Raw genomic sequence first — 20,016 nt, 5'->3', positions numbered from 1 at the left:
TGTGTGCGGGTAATTTCTGTTTGATGCTACTTCTTTTATCTTATGTTGTTACAAATTACAAGTACAAATTTGACGGTAGAACATGTGACAGACAGTTATACAAGTTCGATTTGTGAGATGTCAATCGCCTCCGTGAGTCTGTCTGGCGTAATTGCGTCACTTCATAACGTTCCCATGGAAACAGGGGGAAATGGCTGCTCTTGTGTGAAGCAAACGCAACATTTTTCAACTTTCTGCTAAGATACATGTGACTTTTTTTGCAACGAAAATGCGAGGATTATGAAATTATGCAAACCCCGCATATTTTGCACAGAAATCTGCAATTTATGCGGCGAAAGTGCGGCGTATTTGAAAAAATGTGGCCCCCGCATAAATATGCGGACTTTGGCTGATTTTGCATTGAATTCAGGGATCGCATAATCACGCTTTTCTGGAGGGACTGAGTACACCAATCATAACAGAATCTTCTGACCAATCAGAGCAGAGTAGACCAATCACAACAGACTGGGCCATCTTGCCAATCAGAGCAGAGTAGACGAATCACAACAGAGTGGGCCATCTGACCAATCTGAGACGAGTAATCTGATTGGAGTAGACCAATCAGAAGAACAGACTGTGCCATCTGACCAATCAGAGCAGAGTAGACCAATCACAACAACCAATCAGAGCAGAGTAGACTCTCAGAAAGTTTAGAGAGGCTGAATCCTTGATCTTGGATCCATGTAAACATATTAAAGGAGTCATTCAAAGCAAAATTAAGAACTTTTAAAATATCATTGCATAAAATAGCACTTTAAATGCTTCATAATGTGAGTTAAGCTCACAGAATGTACAATAAATCCTGTACACGTATATCTTAGGGTGCCAAACATGAGGGCATCTCAAAGCCTGCAGTGGTCATTCTCTTATCTGACGTAGTTTGTTATCTGGATGCCCTCCATGTTCTCCACTCTCAGAAGACTGTCAAATTCAGCATCGAGGTGCAGCTCCTTTCTCGCTCCATAAAGACCTTTTGCATGTCATCAACAAGCATTTGCAAGAGTGAAGTGTTTTTCTGTAAGTTGGATATGGGACATCGCATTTTAAAAACCACTTAAAGGCTGCCTGATTATAATAACAGGGACAGCGTGGACTGAATGTGTCTGGGAATGTTTTCTTGTTGTTGGTAAATGATTTTAGAAATCTACACTGGTTTGCCTGTTTTAAGCTACTGTCAACTCCAAGCATTTGCTTAAAATCAGGCCTTAATCATTACAATATATACAGTTAAAAATAACAACATTTTAGCCCTTTTGAAACTTTTCAAAAGGAAAAAAAAAAGAATAAACAAATGAAACAAATAACAATTCTAATATTAACGGTCAATACTATTTCACAATACTATTAATATATAAATATATAATAAAGAGTACCTCTCAATATTTCAGAATATACCATTAATGTCTTTAACCAAGGCTACATTTATTTGATTAAAAAATACAGTATAAACAATAATATTGTAAAATAATATTAAAATTTAAAACAGCTGTTTTCTATGTGAATATATAGTAAAATGTAATTTATTATTTTTTTAAAACTTTTTTTACAGCATTTTGATGAAATAATAAGAGACTTCAATCCAAAGCATTTAATATTACAAACTTTTCTCTCTGTGTGTGTGTGTGTGTGTGTGTGTGTGTGTGTGTGTGTAAATTATGTGAAGTATTCTATAACATATAGTATTATGCATGTTATGCTGTTTATTACTTCATTTAAAAATATATAGAAATTATACAAATAAAATGGATTACACATGCTGCATGTTAGCCAGGATCGTATCATAATACACCATCAATTCTTCTGTCATTAGATCTGTTTGCCTTTCGAATCTCTCAGAGGGGATGCACCTGCGGCTCTTTCCGACCGAGCCAAAAAGGGCAGAGTTATGATCCCGGCTTCATCAACCCCCACCCGGTGGAATGCTTTGACTTTTCCTTCACCACAAAAATGCATCTCCACTCAAGAGCTCTACCTTCCACATGTCAAACCCACAGCGTGAAAAACCAAGAGCTAAACGGTGACCACAAGCCAGTGGTAAATTATATATCAGGGGCATATCCTTATATATTATTTAGTCTGTTGCCTGTTGTTGTTCAGGATGGCTGGTTCGAACGCAACAGAACGACGGAGCATCTGCCGAGGATAAACATAGAGCTGTAAATCCATGTTAAAAACAGACCCTCAGGACCCATAACATCTTTTAAATTTTCCCAGCATTATGGGCAAGTCTAAAAGTTTGTAAATAATAATAATAATATATATATATATATATATATATTCAACAATACCCTTTATTTAAAAAAATACTACCCATTAACATCACTCACACAACAAATTTTGCTAAAATAATGTAGTATCTACATGATGCTATTAATATGCCATTACAAGATCTTATTGAACAGTGGAACCAAATGTTCCTAAAATTGACATTTATGAAAATTTAATGGCTTCAGAGAATTTTTCCAACCACACGTTTTCATATTTGAATACTCAATGCCAAAACAAACACATACACACACAAATGCACACACATGCCAGCCAGATGTTGAGTTTGCATATTCAAGCATGTAAAATCAAAATTTACGACCACAACGCATGGCAACTATCAGGTTCTGGAACACAAACACACACACACACATATGGATAACCTTCCCAAAATCTGAATCATCAGAAAACCCACATGCAACTGTAACTCTGCTCATACATTAGAATCAACCTCGCATCACAACACCAAACGAATCAAACAGTAAGCCTTTTTTCCAAAACATATAGAAAAGTTCAACTTAAACGAAAACTTAAAATGTTGCCTTGGCAACTAAGAAAAAAAAATCATTTTAAGTTGAAATACTAAAATGACTAAAATAAATATAATAATATAACTTAAATCATATAAAAATACAAGATAAATCAAAATATTAAAATATGTTGGCAGAGGTTATTGATATTAGCTCCGCCCACCACTGTCTGATTGAGTCAGACAAAATTACAAATGAAAAAGGAGCAGTGGCATGGAGACCAACCTGCATTTAAAACCGCCTTTTCCCAAACTCACTCTTCTCCATTTTCCCTTTCCACAGTTTATATCTACAATGATTTTACACTTAGTTATGATAATACACAATAAACATAAAAATACATAACACACAAAATAATTTTTTGCTGAAAGGTCCACAAGCTGGGACTTGAACTCGGGTATGTGCTATATGTTCAGGGAAAAGGGAACTGCTGTCAAATAAAACTAAAGAAAATAAGAACATTTACATTTATGCATTTATCAGACGCTGTTATCCAAAGCGACATGCATTGCATTTCAAGGTACACATTTACTTTCTTATCAGTTCTTGTCTTGCTTTCCCTGGGAATCAAACCCATGATCTTGGCGTTGCAAGCGCCAATGCTCTACTGTTTTAGATACAGGGACAGTTTCATTTCATTTAATGAAAAACATTGTTTAATAGTTTTATATAACAATATCAACACTGGATTGAGGTAAACATTATTTATATTAAGGCATAGTCTAGCCTTGAGCTATGGAAAGGCGCTATATAAATAAAACGTCTTCTTGTATGTATGAGCAATTTTATCCATATTATTATTAAATGATGTAAACATCAGTTTGGCATTAGTGTAAAAACAGCTACACATACAAAACTTGAGTTAATAGCAAAAAACTTGCAGCAACTTGTAATATAGCTCAACAGCTGTAGCGATTCAACTGCAATTTGTGTTGTGCCTAATGAATTGCTCTAACTCTTTAACTGACTTCTCAACCAAATGGTTGAGCACATTTTGAGTTACTATATTTAATTGAGAGGAGTAACTTAACTCAAACTGATTGAGCCATCAATATAATCTGGTTGAGGTATATTATGCCAAAAAAAAAAAAAAAATCCAATCAACAGCACTTGTCACAACACTTCTTCTAACATGGATGTCAGAAACAAATAAATCACCCCAGCCATGTGAACTGTTTTTGGTGAAATTTAGCAAGCTAAGCATTTTTTTTAATCTTACACTGTACTGTAAGAGCCTTGACTTTACAAAATGATGTTAGTTGGTGCTTTGAAAAAAAATAAATACATTTTTAATAATTTTTCAAAAACATGCTCAACCAAATGGTTGATTTTGCACATAACGGTTAACTGTCACCCCCTTTTTTGAGAATGAGAACATTACAATGCAGTTTTGAGAACATTACAATGCAGTATTCAAACTTGTTTGTAATTCAAGTATGCTTTGGAATAATAAAGACTTAAGTTTTGTCTTGTTTTAAAGAAAACACTGCTGATCATTTCTGAAGTAAAAGCACTTAAAAAAAATAAAAGTGTGAGAAAGTTATGGAAGTTTTAAATTTACCTTAAAACAAATACATTGTCCTAAATATTTTTTTCTTTTATATAAAATATATATTTTACAAAATATTTTTTCCTATAAAATTACTATAAAATCAAAGCTATATATCTAACCAAGTTGTGTTCCAAATTTGAAGTTGATATCACAAAAATGGATTTTGTTTAGGCGTAATACCAAAAATGACATAAATTACATTAAATTTAATTGTATACATTCTGCTGTAACAAATTAATAAATTTCTGTCCAAATATCACTTCTGTTACAAAATATGGAACCTTGAGACTCAGCCCTTTCTGTGTTTTGTCAAGCCTATAGTAAAGGTTTTGATCATAAATTATGATGGGCAATGAAAAACTATGGCAAAGTATGTGTATGAATTCCGGTACATTTATTACCATTAAGTGACATCTCAACCATTTGGTAGAGGCCAATATTTTAAAATTATGGGATGTGTTAAAAAAATACATTGAGTGTAGTTTCTTTCTAGCGACATAAGATAAGAAATGCAAACAAAAATCACTTTTTTCTGGGTGCGGACTTCAAAGGGTTAAATAAACTTAATTTTTTGGGCCATTTTGTGTTACTAAATGTGCTAAACACTATAGCAAGATCTTTGCTAATATATTTCTATGGTTGCACAGAATACCATCATATCACCCAACATTAGCATGGTCTATAAAACTATTTAAGTCCTGTTAATTTCGAATGATTTCTTAAAATACTTCCCTTAAAGGTCAAACTAAGTCCTCAGTATTTAGTGACAAATCGTTTTGCAGGAAAGACAATGGACCGGGGGGGTGGGGGACCTTGGGGGACTCAAGCTGCCTCAAAGTAGGAAAGACAGCCAAGAAAGTGCGAAGGAATGTGCAAGCCTCGCCAACATTTTATGTTTCTTTCCATTGGATTCCAGCGTTTGCTCCGTGGGGTTGCTCCGCTTGCCAATAGAGGCCGACTCTCAAAGTGCTATGATAACAAGAGATAAGGCTCTTATGTGAGTCTTTTCTGATATAATATCATTTTCAATGTCAGCTGAGCTGCAACAATTATATCTCCATCTGCTTCACAAGCTTATCGCCCATTGACATTGTTTGTATATGGAAAATTGAAAAGGCATTGTTGATAAAAGGCGTAGAAGTAAAGACATCCTGTGGCCTTTTGTGAGGTATTGCCTCTTAAAAAGAAAAAATCCTTCGGCCAAACTCTCAAGTACTCTTCTTGGTACGCAAACACTTTGCAGCATCTTCTGTTTGGGCATCTAGGAAACAAGTTTACTCAATTCAGACGGTGTTTGTCTTTCTTTCCAGCACTGATTATAAGGACCCTTGCAGTGTAATGCAAGTCTAAGCATACATCGCAAATATGACTCATGAAGTAACATGCAGTCTTTTTACGAGGGAAAATGCAGATAGGACGACTGGAAATAGAGTGTTCCCTCTTTGACACATTCCAACTCATCCAACATGCCTGATTGGAAAACAGACAGCCTGACGAATGGAAAGACTCACGTGAGGAATGTGAGGCACATTTGCCTTGGGTTTCATGCATTCTTCTCTGACAGTTGTTTCCTAGCCCATAAGCATTAGGTGGTGAGCGTTTCAGACAAAATAATTAATCAGTGCAAGTGACATTTCTCTAGATTATCACCTTTACAAAGGGCAGCAGTTGAGAACAATAACCCTACGAGAGAGCTGATGGTGCACTGGACAAAACTGGCCTCAAAGTTAATCTCCTGTGTGTAATGAGCCTGGTCAACGGGAACATAAAATGTGTTTGAACTTTAACACTTGATCTGGCATCACCTAGAACATAATGGAAATTGGAAATCCAATATAGTTGTTCTTAATAAAGTCAAAGTATACTTTGATGCTTTTTTGCATATCAAAAGACAGCTAAATCAACAATTAGCCGTGATTAGTATCACAACTGCAGAAGTTACATGTATATCTTATAAAATACGAAGGTCACACTTTGCATTTTGACAAGAATCACTTCAAAACAATTGAATACACCTTTACTATGTATTACACTTTAATATATATATATATATATATATATATATATATATATATATATATATATATATATATATATATATATATATTGTTGGTTTAACTTAAAAAAATAAGTAATCGAATTTTAAGTTCATTGAAATAGAAAAATTGAGTTAATACAATGAAGGAGATTGATTTAATCACCAGAAACTCAAAATATTATGTTATCTGAACTACATAAATTATCTAAGTTGATTTGACAAAAGAAAAAAATGTTGTGATTACAAATCATCTGAATTTAGCTATTTTTTAAGAGCATGAAGTCAAATATGTTGGGGTGATGCTGTAAAACTGATTGATAATGACAAAAAAAAATATGTTTTTACTTTATGCTTGATGGTTACACCACAGAACATTTAAATTTAAACTTTCCTTGAAAACGGGTTGAGTTTTCAGCACACATGTTTTACATTAGATTTTCCCTTAGTTCTCATGACCCTTATTCCAAGTTGCTATCCAACCAGAAAAGTAAACACAGTAACTTATTGTATCTACTATAGTAAACACAAATCTACAGATAGATTAATATAAAACAGTGCAACACTTTTGTTTGGGTCCAATTCTCACTATAAACTACTTGCTTATTAGCATGCATATTACTAGGATATTGGATGTAAATAAGTGCTTATAAACCACATATCAATGCCTTATTCTGCATGACCATATTCTACATCCCTTAATCTAGCCAATGCCAACACTCTAAAAAAGGCTGGGTTGTTTTAACCCAACTTTGGGTCAAATATGGACTAACCCAGCCGTTGGGTTAAATTTTTACATTACATTTTTAACCCAACATTTTGGGTTTGTCCATATTTGACCCAAAATTGGGTTAAAACAACCCAGCATTTTTTAGAGTGAAGACTTAACCAATACCTTACTAACTATTAATAAGCACACTGTAAAAAAATATTGATGGTTTAACTTAAAAAAGTAAGTAACCTGGTTGCCTTAAAATTTTCAAGTTCATTGAACTGGAAAAAGTGAGTTAATACAATGAAGGAGATTAATGTAACCATAAGAAACTCAAAATTATATGTTATCTGAACTAAATAAATTATTTAAGTTGATTTGACAAAAGAAAAAATGTTGTGATAACTACACTGTAAAAAAAATATTGTTGGTTTAACTTAAAAAAGTAAGTAACCTGGTTGCCTTAAAATGTTAAGTTCATTGAACTGGAAAAAGTGAGTTAATACAATGATTAATTTAACCATCAGAAACTCAAAATAATAAGTTCTCAACTAAATAAATTATTATAAAGTTGATTTGACAAAAGAAAATATGTTGTGATAACAAATCTTGAAAATATGTTTTACAGTGTGGTAAATTACGATTTTATTGAGGCAAAATTCATAGTTAATAGTGAATATGTGTTCCCCAAACTAAAGTGTGTAACACTTAGTAACACTTTAGTTTAGGGTCCAATTCTCACTGTTAAGTAGTTGCTTGTTAGCATGCATATTACTAGAATATTGGCTATTTATCAGTACTTGTAATGCACATATCATTCTGCATGACCTTGTACATCCCTTAATCCTAATACCGAACTACTGTATAAATAAGGAGTAATTAGGAGTTTATTGAGGCAAAAGTTGTAGTTGAAAAATGGACCCCAATCTAGGGTGACCAGTTTTTCCTATATTATTATTATTATTATTATTAAAAAAAACCTTCCTCATACTTAAATAACTTTAAGTAGCTCTTGAGGCGTATCACTTTAATCCGGTTGTATTCACTTGTGAACAGCTAAACAACATAAACATATTGTTTAGCCAAGGAAAATAAATGAAATATATAAAAACAAACATTTCTTTAATGTCTTGCTAATGTAGTCTTACCACACCCTTCTTGAAAAGCCATTTAGCTAAATCTTGAAAAAAAATTGTTTGATTTCCTACTCGTGTCCTTGTAAGTCTGAGATGATTGGATGTGTTTTCCCAGAGTTGCCTGCGGTGCAGGGCCACTGCAGGTCTTCGGAAAAAGAAAGCGAGCGGTTCAGGCACATCTTCGCAACAAGAGACGAGCATCAAGGGATTCAAGGAAAATAAAGCTGTAAGTAATCTTCCCTGTTGTTTGAATGGGCAGAGGTTGCTAAACAGTCCAGGATGTGGACACACAGGGGACCATGGCTTGTGTTTTCTCTTCATAACTTGAATATTATAGACCACCCAGGACCCTTCAGATAAAGGTGTGGTTTACAGATAATTGACTGGCATTGCTTGCAGAATAAGAGCCCAAATATACAGCATTATTCTAGAAGAATGGAGATAGGTCCGAGTCTACTGAGAGAGAGGTTGCCCATTTCAAAAAAGAATGTTTTAATCATCTGAAGATATGGACTTTGTCCAGACATAAAGACTAGACACAAGATGAAGTATAGTTGTGTGCAATTTTCAGGCTTACAAAGAAATCCTGGTATTTTTGATACCATGACAACAGCACTTAAATTATGTTGTGTGAACTACCAACTTGCTTATGGCAAACAATACATCAGGTGTGTTCCATTCAACAGGGTCCCTACGCTGTGTTCACTGCTCCCTACTCCCTGAACACGGTATCAGTTGAATTGGACTTCCTGTGAAGTGATGTATCGATGTTCCCTTATTCCCTATGCCGTTTGCAGTGCCCTTCAAACTGAACATGTTCGTTCCCTTCAAATTGGAATCTCACTTAAGCGAAATACCCTGTGAAGTCCACTTCGCAGTCCACTTACGGTCGAATGGAACGCACCTTTTATGACTAAAAATGAACTTTTTAGGACATGATGTAACTTTGAATATACCACAAAGCAGACTATCAATCTCATTTCAGAGTTCATTGTATATCGTCACTGTTGGACAGTAACCTTGCATCTTCATTTTTCGTCATTTTTATTTCTTTTCATAAATCTATTGGTCAGCCCTCTCGTATTTCTGTTGGTTTTGCAAAGACGCAACCAATGGAAAGTAGGCTGTTTGAAAAAAAAATCAACTTGTGACTAAACCTAGTATTATAGAAATTATTATAGACAGTAAACTTTGGATCCAAACGTTACAGAAAACCAAACGTTACAGTAATATCTGGATTGGACTGATCCAGTTCTCAGTGACCTAGTACAACAATGTATGACTTTGTTAGTAAAATGGAATAACTTATACGACACTTTTATTGAGCTTTTGCTCTCTTTAAAGCAGGGGGCTCAAACTCAACTTAACTGGGGGCCGCTGGAGATAGAGTCTGGGTCAGGCCGGGCCGCATCAAGTATTCCAAAAAAAAAACAAAAAAAAATTATTTAAGTATTCCAAAAATGGAGCACAACTGATTGAATCTTCCCAATCTTTATTATAACGTTTCTTCTGAACTGTTCCTCTGAATTTGAACATTCCTTTCTGTACATGATTGGTTCCTCATGAGATGTCCTTCTGACAGTTGAAGTTAATTTTACAAACTTTATTTGTCTTTTTCTTATACACAACATCTTTGTGATATATTTGCTTTTTATTTTCTTTATACAGCACTATTATATAGATTTTTTTTTTCGGAAGGCACATTTCCTTTTGTTATACTTAGAAAAACAATTATTGCTTTCGAAATGCAAATAATTCTTTCTACACATGTATAGTGTCTCAGGCAAATTACTGACTTTGCACATATCAAAGCAAACCTTCTTATCAACCGATTGGACCAAGTTCATTACATGAACTAGTTAAAAATTCAGTTCACAAATTTTAAAATGAACTAGTTCAGTTCATATTTCAAAAATGAACTAGTTCATAGTTTGTTTGTTTTTTCCATATGTTGCTGCGAGCTTATTTTTTATTATTAGGCTGTTATTATTGCCACAGCCCATACAACCACAGATAACAATTATTTTATCGACTGGGCAAAGTTTGCACAGACATCTAAGATTTTCCCCATCCTGCACAGACCTCATAAAATTCTTTTAAATGATCTTACGACGCCTCCTCGCTCCTCGGTTCACAGACACTAGAATGAACGATTTCAATAACGTTCATCAGGCAGTAATACATAGGCTACGTTCAGTTCACCTTCGCCCAAAATATGAACGAGTTCATGAACTATCGTTCATTGAACGCATTCAGACACAACACATATATTACAAGCTCAAAATTATTCTCACATTGTTTAAGAGCAGGGGTATCCAACACTTCGCTCGCGAGCTAACAGTAGCTGTGGCCTGATTTGGTGGTGGTAGCTCACATATTTTGCACACTAGAGTGCGTTTCAAATCTAGGTGCGCATCAAGCGCCCACCGCGCTCATAATTGTAGCGACGCGCTCATTTTTTCCAGGCGCAGTATATGTTTGTACTTCGTGGTTGTCTATGACAACTATTGACAACAAACCCACTGTAAGCTGTCACGAGACTATCTATGGTAGCCCATCAGGGATTAAAAAACAAAACAAAAACATGGCACACGCAACGACGGGCCGCACTAACATTTTAAACTTTAATGTCAAGTAGGGGGCCACAAAATATCATCCCGCGGGCCGCGAGTTTGAGACCTCTGCTTTAAAGCCTGTAAGCTCTGCTCCCGATAAAAGATGAAAGATTTTGGTGAACTAATCTTTTAGGTTTAGCTCAATGACAAATTGTTGCCAAACTATGTGGACAAGACAATTATGGTTGCAGATCAAAAGAAAAAAAAAAGTTATCATCCACATAGTCAAAAGATGTCGACCTTTCTGCAAGGCTCCAGTGTCTCTAAGGAAGTGTATAAGTAAATTTAACCTGGGTAATGACAGAAAGCAAATAAACAAGTGAGCCAAAGCATATTTCAAGTTGCCCACCCAAAGCCTCCGTGAGACCCTTCTACATGGGCAAAGCAGATGATCTAACTACTCAAAGAAAGAAAATAGCATCTGTTTGTGGACTGCTCACAGTCAATGTTTGCGCAGTTTGACAGACACAGCTAAGAGTCTTCTCGAAAGGGGTAAATTACACACATTTGGACCTGGCTTTGAAAACAGGCATCAGTTTGACGTGAATCGGGGATAAGGCTGCGGAGCACAAGAGCTATCATAGCCACTCAAGGCTGGAATTTCCTCAGGCACTGGCCAGAATAAGATGGCTACCAGATGCCAGCTATTCACTAAGCTTTTGGCTGGTTTCCCAGGAGAATTGCAGCCTCAGCCAGTTCTGCTTGAAGGTAGACTGTGCGTGAACACTTACCCTCATTTTACTCAGCACAGGATTAAACAGAGAGGACAAAAGCATCCCCAACTGATTGATTGCCTTGTTCTGTGGTTCCAAACATGGCCTGAAGACTTGATTACAACTTAGTATGGCACAAAATTTCTCTTGGAAGGAGCACCTTTCATGGAAGTTGCACTTTGGAGCATTCTCGGTTTATGACACCAGTCATTTACCTCGAACAAGAGGTTTCCGTATACCGCAGTTGTGAGTCACGATTAAAGCCAAACTTGGAAACGTTCACTGACCCAACAACCTCCGCTCCGCACCATGCGAAGGCCACTATCTGCTCTTCGAAAGCAGACGTCGGCGCGCTCAAGGAATTAGAAGATCTCTCCGAAGAAGGACCTCATCGACAATGACAGCTCAACACCAGCCTCGGCTGCTTGGCATTTAAAATGGCGCCACAGTCCCGCTGCATGTAATTATGGAGGCCTTACGGGCCAAAGCTCACTTCGACAAGCTACCACATCACGAACAGCACAAAACTCCACAACGCCAACATGTCATTTCAGCAAACGAGCGAAAGCAAATAAATGTCAGACGACACAAAGCTCAGACCAGCAGCTGCAAGAGCCTGTTTCTGTATCTGGCATGAGGAATATGGCACTGAGTCTCTTTATATTCAATCAATGCCAAGTGAGTCATGGGGAGCATAAACCCCTGGAGTGCACTGTGAAGTGCTCTGAATGGCTTGTTGAATGTTCTCCAGCGTCGTTCATCAAGTCTCAGGCTGGTTGAAGGTTGACACAACTCCCTGCGGAGGAGATACTGTTTGACCTGCTGCATGTGATAGGGGTTGAATAGAGAAAAAGTCTCACAAACAACTGAAGATGATCCATTGGTGAAAGGTTTGCTTAGCATCAAACAGCATGACAGCTAGAGTATCAGATGTTGCCTGCAGGTATATGCATTGGTATATGGTTCCCAAACAGATGGGAGTTCTCTCCGGAAGATAAAGTACTTTCTTTGTGCCTATGACTCACACCTGCTGGGAAACGGCACACGTATTCTCTTACCACTGTTCCAACATGCTTGGCTCATAGAATGCCTGTCTCTGGCATGAGAGGGGAAACTAAAACTGCGCAGCATCCAGACTCAAGCACTACAGCACAATCAAACCTTCTGCGGACAGAACTTTGTTTGAATATCTTTACTAATAGAAGTCATATGTCTACCAAACATTTATTCTCGTAGTGTGTGCACAGTGAGGACATTCCTCGAATGGATTACAACCATTTGAAACCCCTTATTAAATCTGAGTGGCAGCAAGAGATCTTCAGAGATAAAAGGCTTTAGCTGAATCAAAGCGAGTTGCCATGACAGGCCCGAGCCAAGAGCATTCTTACCGCCTAAAATCAAACTGCCAACACGTATAAGGTTAATTAGAAACCTTATGTTTCATAAGATGATTTTAAAAAGAAAAGCATGATACTAGTTTGAAAAAACGGATTTTATATAACTTTTAACTTTGTTGATCTATTATTATTATTTAAGAGTCTTTTGTTTTTGTTTTTTGGTCCCCCATTCAGACTTTCTAAAAGTAAAGTGTTAGGTTTTTTTCAGAACCTGGTGAGTTTTCCCCCTTAGGACGAGTGAAGGACGAGACAGGCCAGGTCTGGATTAATGTTGTGTTGTTTATGTTTTATTATGTGACAGCAGTCGTCCATGAGGGGCTGCTGTCTTTTTCTTTCGTTCTGTTTTTGTTTGATTTTGTTATTAAAGGATTAGTTCACTTTTGAAAAAAAACTTTTGGTGATAATTTACTCACCCCCATGTCATCCAAGATGTCCATGTCTTTCTTTCCTCAGTCGAAAAGAAATTAAGATTTTTGATGAAAACATTCCAGGATTTTTCTCCATATAATGGACTCCAATGGGAACCAGATGGTCCAAGGTCCAAAAGACAGTTAATACCAGTTTCAGATGCAGCTTCAAATGTCTTTAAACGACACCAGACGATGAAGAAGGGTCTTATCATGCGAAACGATTGGTTATTTTAAAACTTATTCCAAAAATTTAACTTTTAAGGACAAATGCTAGCCTTGCTCTATTCTGTGAGGCGCGTTTTTAACGTCACATAATCCGTAATTACGTTCAAAAGGTCACGGGCGACGTAGCCGGAAGACTGGAATCAAAATCGTCCGACATCGTTGTTTTACCTTTTAATTCCTTTTTTTAAAACAGCGTTTGAGTTAGTTTGCACGTTCAACCTATGAGTTCAACTTATGCGCACGTTCAACCTATGCGTTCAACAAGTAAACACTGGCTCTGTACTTCCGGCTACGTCGCTCCTGGAATGTTTTCATCAAAAACCTTAATTTCTTTTCGACTGAGGAAAGAAAGACATGGACATCTTGGATGACATGGGGGTGAGTAAATCATCAGCAAAAGTTTTCTCAAAAGTGAACTAATCCTTTAAAATCTTTGGAATGTTCGCCGGTTCCCGCCTTCTTCTTCCCATAACAATGAACCTTGTTACACAGTAATAAAACTCAAAACGGGAAATGTGTTATATAAAAAGCGTCAGTGTCTGATTCTGTGAGTGAGAACATTATCGCAGTTGAAAACCAAAACGTGCTTTTTCATCTTAAAATTTTGTGTAAGTGCTCTTAAATTCATGCATTGCAAGAATGCTGTCCCGGTGAGGCTTTGTGTGGCAAGCAGGACGAGGCCGAGAGTTGTGAGAGCGGGACGAGCTCACGGATGAGCGAAAACAGTGAAGGAAAAGAGAGGACCAGGCCTGGACTATTACGTCATATTTTGTTTATCTGTGTATCTTTATTTTTTTGTTTTTGTATCTTTAACCATAAAACTTCATTGTATGGTTGTTTATTCTATAATTAAAGTCTTTACACGTTTGCATGTTCCCACCTGCTTCAACTTTTGATTTTAATAATGTATAACTAAATGTTGAAATTGACATTAAATACGATTGAAAAATGCTGTTGAAGGACGGATAGGCGATATACTGTATACATGATAAACTAGAAGACATTGGTCAACCGGTAGAGATTTTGGACAATCGATCTTCATCACGGTTACGATGATTTTGTTTAGTTGGGAGGTCATGAAAGCTTATCATTTGCATGTGTTTTTTAAGCACTGCGGTTTTTTAAAAAGCAATTACCAGAGAAACAGAACTCATTTCAATATATAAAGTCACTGCTCATAGAGTGTGTGAGAACTGAACTGAGTGCTTTTTGCCACCTACTGACCATGTACTTGCAAGTAAACAAATCAATGTATGTCTTAAGTGAACGTAACTAATTGAGAAAAAAGCACAGGTAAAATGGATCCATGCAGTCGGTCTTAAAGTGACAGCATTCAAATGCTGTCATTATTAATGCTTTTAAGTCTGTCTTTTAAGATCTTTGTGAAAAAAGGGTGTATTGTATATGTAATTTTTTTTTTTTCCCTTCTTTTTTCTTCTTGTTTTTTGTGTGGTGTATGTACTGTTGTTGGGCCTGGAGCCTGTAATAAAGTTTGTATATAATGCTAATCAAACAACAAAAGAGAGAAAATCTCTCACTGCTCTTGATTGAATCACAGTCACTTTAAAAAGAATAAAGTGACAGTATTAGTAGTTCACTAATGTTAACTAAACAACTGTAAAGTATTACTAAAAATACGCAATATAAATGCCAGGTTAAAATGATTTCAAATGATGATGGTGAACATATGCAAAATATCAGATATCATTTCATTTCATTATAGAAAAGCTTCAATCAGGCCAAAATGTGCGTACTGAGGGAACAAAAAACAATGAATTTGATATTCAACACAAAAATACACTCGCTGATTGCACACCCAGCCATCTCCTGCATTTTACCAAGTAGACTTCAAAGACCTGGACAGACATCCTCTATTTCAGTTTAATTACCGCATTTCCCAACCGTGGGGCTTCACCAGACCTCGACACTTTCAACTCATAAACAAACCCTTAACGAACGTGAACTCTTCTGCAATGACTCACCCTATCCTCGTATTACAGTTTTAAGGAAAATGACAAAATCTAAAGCATCACACTGCATAATTAGTCGCCAAATTACAGTCCAATGCATATATATCTTTTCTAGGGAAACTCATCTTGAGCAAATACATATGAAATCGTTTAGGCAGCCTAAGCTAAATGTATGAAATCCCATCTAGGGCCTCAAGCAAGTTAAATCTTGGAGCAGCCCAGAGCCAACACACCGTCGGTGTGCCAGTGAGATAGTCGACCACGTCCCCTTCGCTGAGGCCCTTTTCCCCTGACAGAACAAAGAACAATCAAGTCTAATTCGAAATTGATTGCCACTCATAATGCGTGCAGAAATATGCATTGGAAACGAGTGTGTTTGAATGAGGAACAGAGCTTGGCAAGTCTGAAAACCAGAGAGGATTCAGAGGGGATGGAGCCGTGCAATTCCACCGCCAAACAAATTTTGCAGACGTATCGCTTTCCTGCATTTAGCGAGTTTTTAAAAAAAAAAAAACAACTCATGTTTCTCATGTTTGCATTCCGCTTTAGTATTTACAGAATATAAACGTTCTTACATATGAGGAATGCACATCTGGGCAGATGTTGTCTATGCAGGGCTGCAATGATGATGATACCTGGCTAAAGCGAGGCCTGATGTGGAAACTAAGAGAGTGGTCTGTATTTAACGAGTTTTTCAAAAGCAGTTGAGACAGTTTGGACTGTGTAACCAGTGTACATTGGATCCAAGGTTAAAATACACAAAGAGATTCAGCACAAATGACTGGAGACAGTGTTCCCAAACAGTTTTAAAGCAAAGACCTTTCCAAGAGATTATAAGCATTAAATGTCCCGTTCTGTCTTCTGTCTAAGATGTACAAACAATTATATTCACCGTCCACTGTAACCACACAGGCAAGCGTAAGGGAAGGCAATGGCAAATGGCGAAGAGTAAGGGAAAGCAATGGCAACTGTAAAAACCCGGCCTCTGATTGGCTGTTAATGTATCTTTCATCAACTGAAAAACAAATCGTTATAGTTGTTGTGTGGATTTTTACATTTAGAACAATCTTCAAAACTATATTGTTATCATATAACATCAGTAACTTTTTGTAACGCACATTTAAAGGGATACTCCACTTTTTTTGGAAATAGACTCATTTTATCACTCCCCCAGAGTTAAACAGATGAGCTTTACCATTTTCAAATCCATTCAGCCGATTTTCTGATATTGAGAAGAATATCAGTAACCAGACAGTTTCTGGTCTCATTGACTTCCATAGTAGGAAAAAAAAAAATACTATGGAAGCCAATGAGACCAGAAACTGTCTGGTTACTACTATTCTAATAATATAAAAAATAAATAAATAAAAAAATAAAAAAATAAATAAATAAATCGGCTGAATAGATTTGAAAACGGTAAAACCCAACTGTTTAAGTCTGGGGAAGTGGTAAAATGAGCCTATTTCCAAAAAAAGTGGAGCATCCCTTTAATTGGTCTTGCTTTTATATGAAGTCTGAATATAACTTTTAAACATCCTTCTTAATCATTAAGATGTGATTAACATATACACATCCAATTGAATTCTACACAAAATATTGAAGTTTACCATTTGTTGTTACATTTATATCAAACCTTATGATTATAAAGCCCTGGCATTACAAATGTAACATTGGCCTAGTTACACAATTAAGTGATTCCCATAATGACTGCTAATATGTCAAAGTTGTTTGAGGCAAACTGCTATCTATGCTCTACTCTATTTAGTCATGTGACGCTGCCGGGCAGAGTTTATTTTTGGACACATCGCCTTGCCATTGTTACGTTTTTTTCCCCTAAATACCTAACAAAACCCACAAAGTATCCAGCTTCACAGTAAACTGAAAAAGTATGGCTGATTAAGCTCAAGGGGACAGGATCCCCAACATTCAAAATAATGACAAACCAATATACGTTTCAATTAACAAATTGTACGTTTTTGTAAAATGAAAATAATAATAAAAGATTTTAATGGTATTCACAATTGGTTATGTTATCAAAGATTAAGATTACAGACATAAATAGAAATGATTAAAAAAATGATATAAAAAGATTATATATCATAAAGTAAAATAAAAAAAAAACATTTAAAACATGGAAAAACAACAGTTAAAAGACTTTTAAAAAGCCATTAAAAAAAGATAATGAAAAAAAATTAGAATAGCCACTCTAATCAAATATTTTAAAGTAATTAAATACTATATATTACTCTTATATATTTTTTTTTTGTTCTCATTTTTTTTTATTCCCAAAAGTCCAGTAAATTTGCAGTACGTAACTAGTACACAAAAACAACTGTACAAATGACGCTGTTCCACAATAAAAACATCATCATGTAGGCTACACTCAACAGGTATCGAGCTACTGCCAGTTACGGTGTACACGCGAAGTTATTTCCGTTTTTTCAAATGCAAAAACTAACTACATAACGTTTGTTTTGACATAATAAAGTGATTATCTTCAGCTGCAGCGGACAAATTTCCAAGCGCAGCTCCCAGAGCTCACTCTATGATCCCCCTGGGGTCGCCCAAACTTTCTTCTCAATGTCACTATGATGCCATTTCTAACACACACAACATTTTCAAAATCAAAATGTAGCTCTAAAAGTGCTTCTGGTCAATCCTTACCTTACTTTTCTTCAAACATTAAACGAGCATTTTGACGCGGTTCCTCTCCATTGCTTTGGCTTCGCTTCACCTTCGTAGTAGAGTCAGAGGATTATGAGACTTCCCCTTCTCTATTCCCATTGGAGAACAGCTCTGTCAGTACACGTATGCTCGCGCCAGGATTTCCTGTCCTGGGCGGTGTTTCCACTAGCCGTTCTTTTCGTAGGCCTACTTAAAAAAAAAAAAAAGTGTATAGGGTGCCTTCTGCACATTTTCTGTATGTGATTTTCTATAATGACTGCAAAAACCTTGAATGTTTTTAATTATTATGATTATAATGAACAGTAAAATCAAATCTCAATCACAAAAAAAGAATAGTAGCCTACACCTAATTACAGTCTAAGCTTATACAATAATCTTACTGGAAGTGTTTATAATTAAATTATACAAATTATACTAAATTATTCCTATGATCATTATTAATAATGCACGCATACACGCCTAAACTCCTAAAGTCGACAAGAAATTGAATTTTGATTGACTTTTCGTAACACTTACAATTAGGTTCATTGATAACATGAACATTTTTTTTTATCGTATATTAGCCTAATTTATATTAATTTCAACATTTACTACGTTTAAAATCAAAGGTTGTATTTGTTTACATTGTGTGAACTAATATGAACAAACAATAACAGTTGTATTTTTATTAACTAACATTAACAAAGATGAATTTATATACAGTAACACGTATTGTTAGTTCATGTTTAATATATTAATAATGTTAACTAATCAACCTTACTGCAAATTGTTACCAACTTTTCTTTTCTATTGTGACGTTTACCCCAGTGGACGGCTTCTCAGACAGATGCCTTGTCCAAACACCCACAACTTTGCACTTGCACTTGTCTCCTCGCATGACCAAGTTCCTCTATTTTCAGGCCTGCGTAAAGACTGCGAGAGTGCGTAGAAATTTTGATTACTCGATGGGACACATAGTCGTGCAAATAATGCAAGTGTCTGAGCTTTTATTTATTATATTAAATTTAAATGTGGGTTTTCTGCCTTGTCCGAATAATAGCCACACTTGAGGTCTTGGCCACTTGAGAATGTGTGTATGCGACAGGAAGTAAGTCTACGCAGGAATGCCCCATGTCTTAAAATAACAAAGTGCAGTGCCCTTAATGCACACTAAACCCTACATCCAATACCGCTATATTCGAAGCTAAGCGTATCCAATCATGCACTATGTTCGGGAGCTCATAAGCCCCGAAAAATCGTGAGATGTCGAAGAAAACATTCCACTATAATTTGGTGTAGTAAAAACATAAAGTGTTGCCCATTTTATTGGTGCAAATATGGGTGGTGTATGACTATTTTGTAGAACATCTGCAATGTTTATATCACTTTATAAGAACTTCAACAATTTTAAATGACGTGTCTTCTGTTAGTTAGCGACTGCTGAACAAACAGAAGTTTATTTTAAAATGCAAAAGTATTGAAAATAGCTAATACATTTAAAACAATTGTAAAGGCTGTCAGTGTGTCCCATCAAGTAGGCTAATTAAAAGTTTTACACACACACTTGCAGTCTTTATGCCTACTTAATAAAACAATTGGGCTAAATAGAGGAAATACATCATGCAAGTAGACAAGTGGTCAAGTGAAAAGAACGCAAGTGTGGGTATTTTTTTATTTTATTTTATTTATTTATTTTTTATTAAGAACAATCTTAGTAGGCTACAGACATTTATATATACAGCTAAATTAACAT

At 35.9% G+C, this 20,016-nt stretch overlaps 1 protein-coding gene across 2 annotated transcripts in view; it reads right to left on the bottom strand.

Annotated features, from left to right (window-relative positions):
- Nucleotides 1-18,402, bottom strand: part of il11ra (interleukin 11 receptor subunit alpha) — a 39,868-nt gene extending 21,466 nt beyond the window's left edge. For both annotated transcript variants that reach the window (XM_039677537.2, XM_039677539.2), the window contains exon 1: nucleotides 18,264-18,402. The gene's annotated coding sequence lies outside the window, so the exon portion shown is untranslated. The remainder of the gene's footprint in view (nucleotides 1-18,263) is intronic.
- Nucleotides 18,403-20,016: the final 1,614 nt, after the last annotated feature.

The sequence above is a fragment of the Pimephales promelas genome, chromosome 23, assembly GCF_988280905.1.
Source record: "Pimephales promelas chromosome 23, fPimPro1.hap1.1, whole genome shotgun sequence".
In the NCBI taxonomy this organism is placed as follows: domain Eukaryota; kingdom Metazoa; phylum Chordata; class Actinopteri; order Cypriniformes; family Leuciscidae; genus Pimephales; species Pimephales promelas.
The sequence above is the reverse complement of the archived record's forward strand: the minus strand, read 5'-3'. Positions and strand labels throughout refer to the sequence as shown.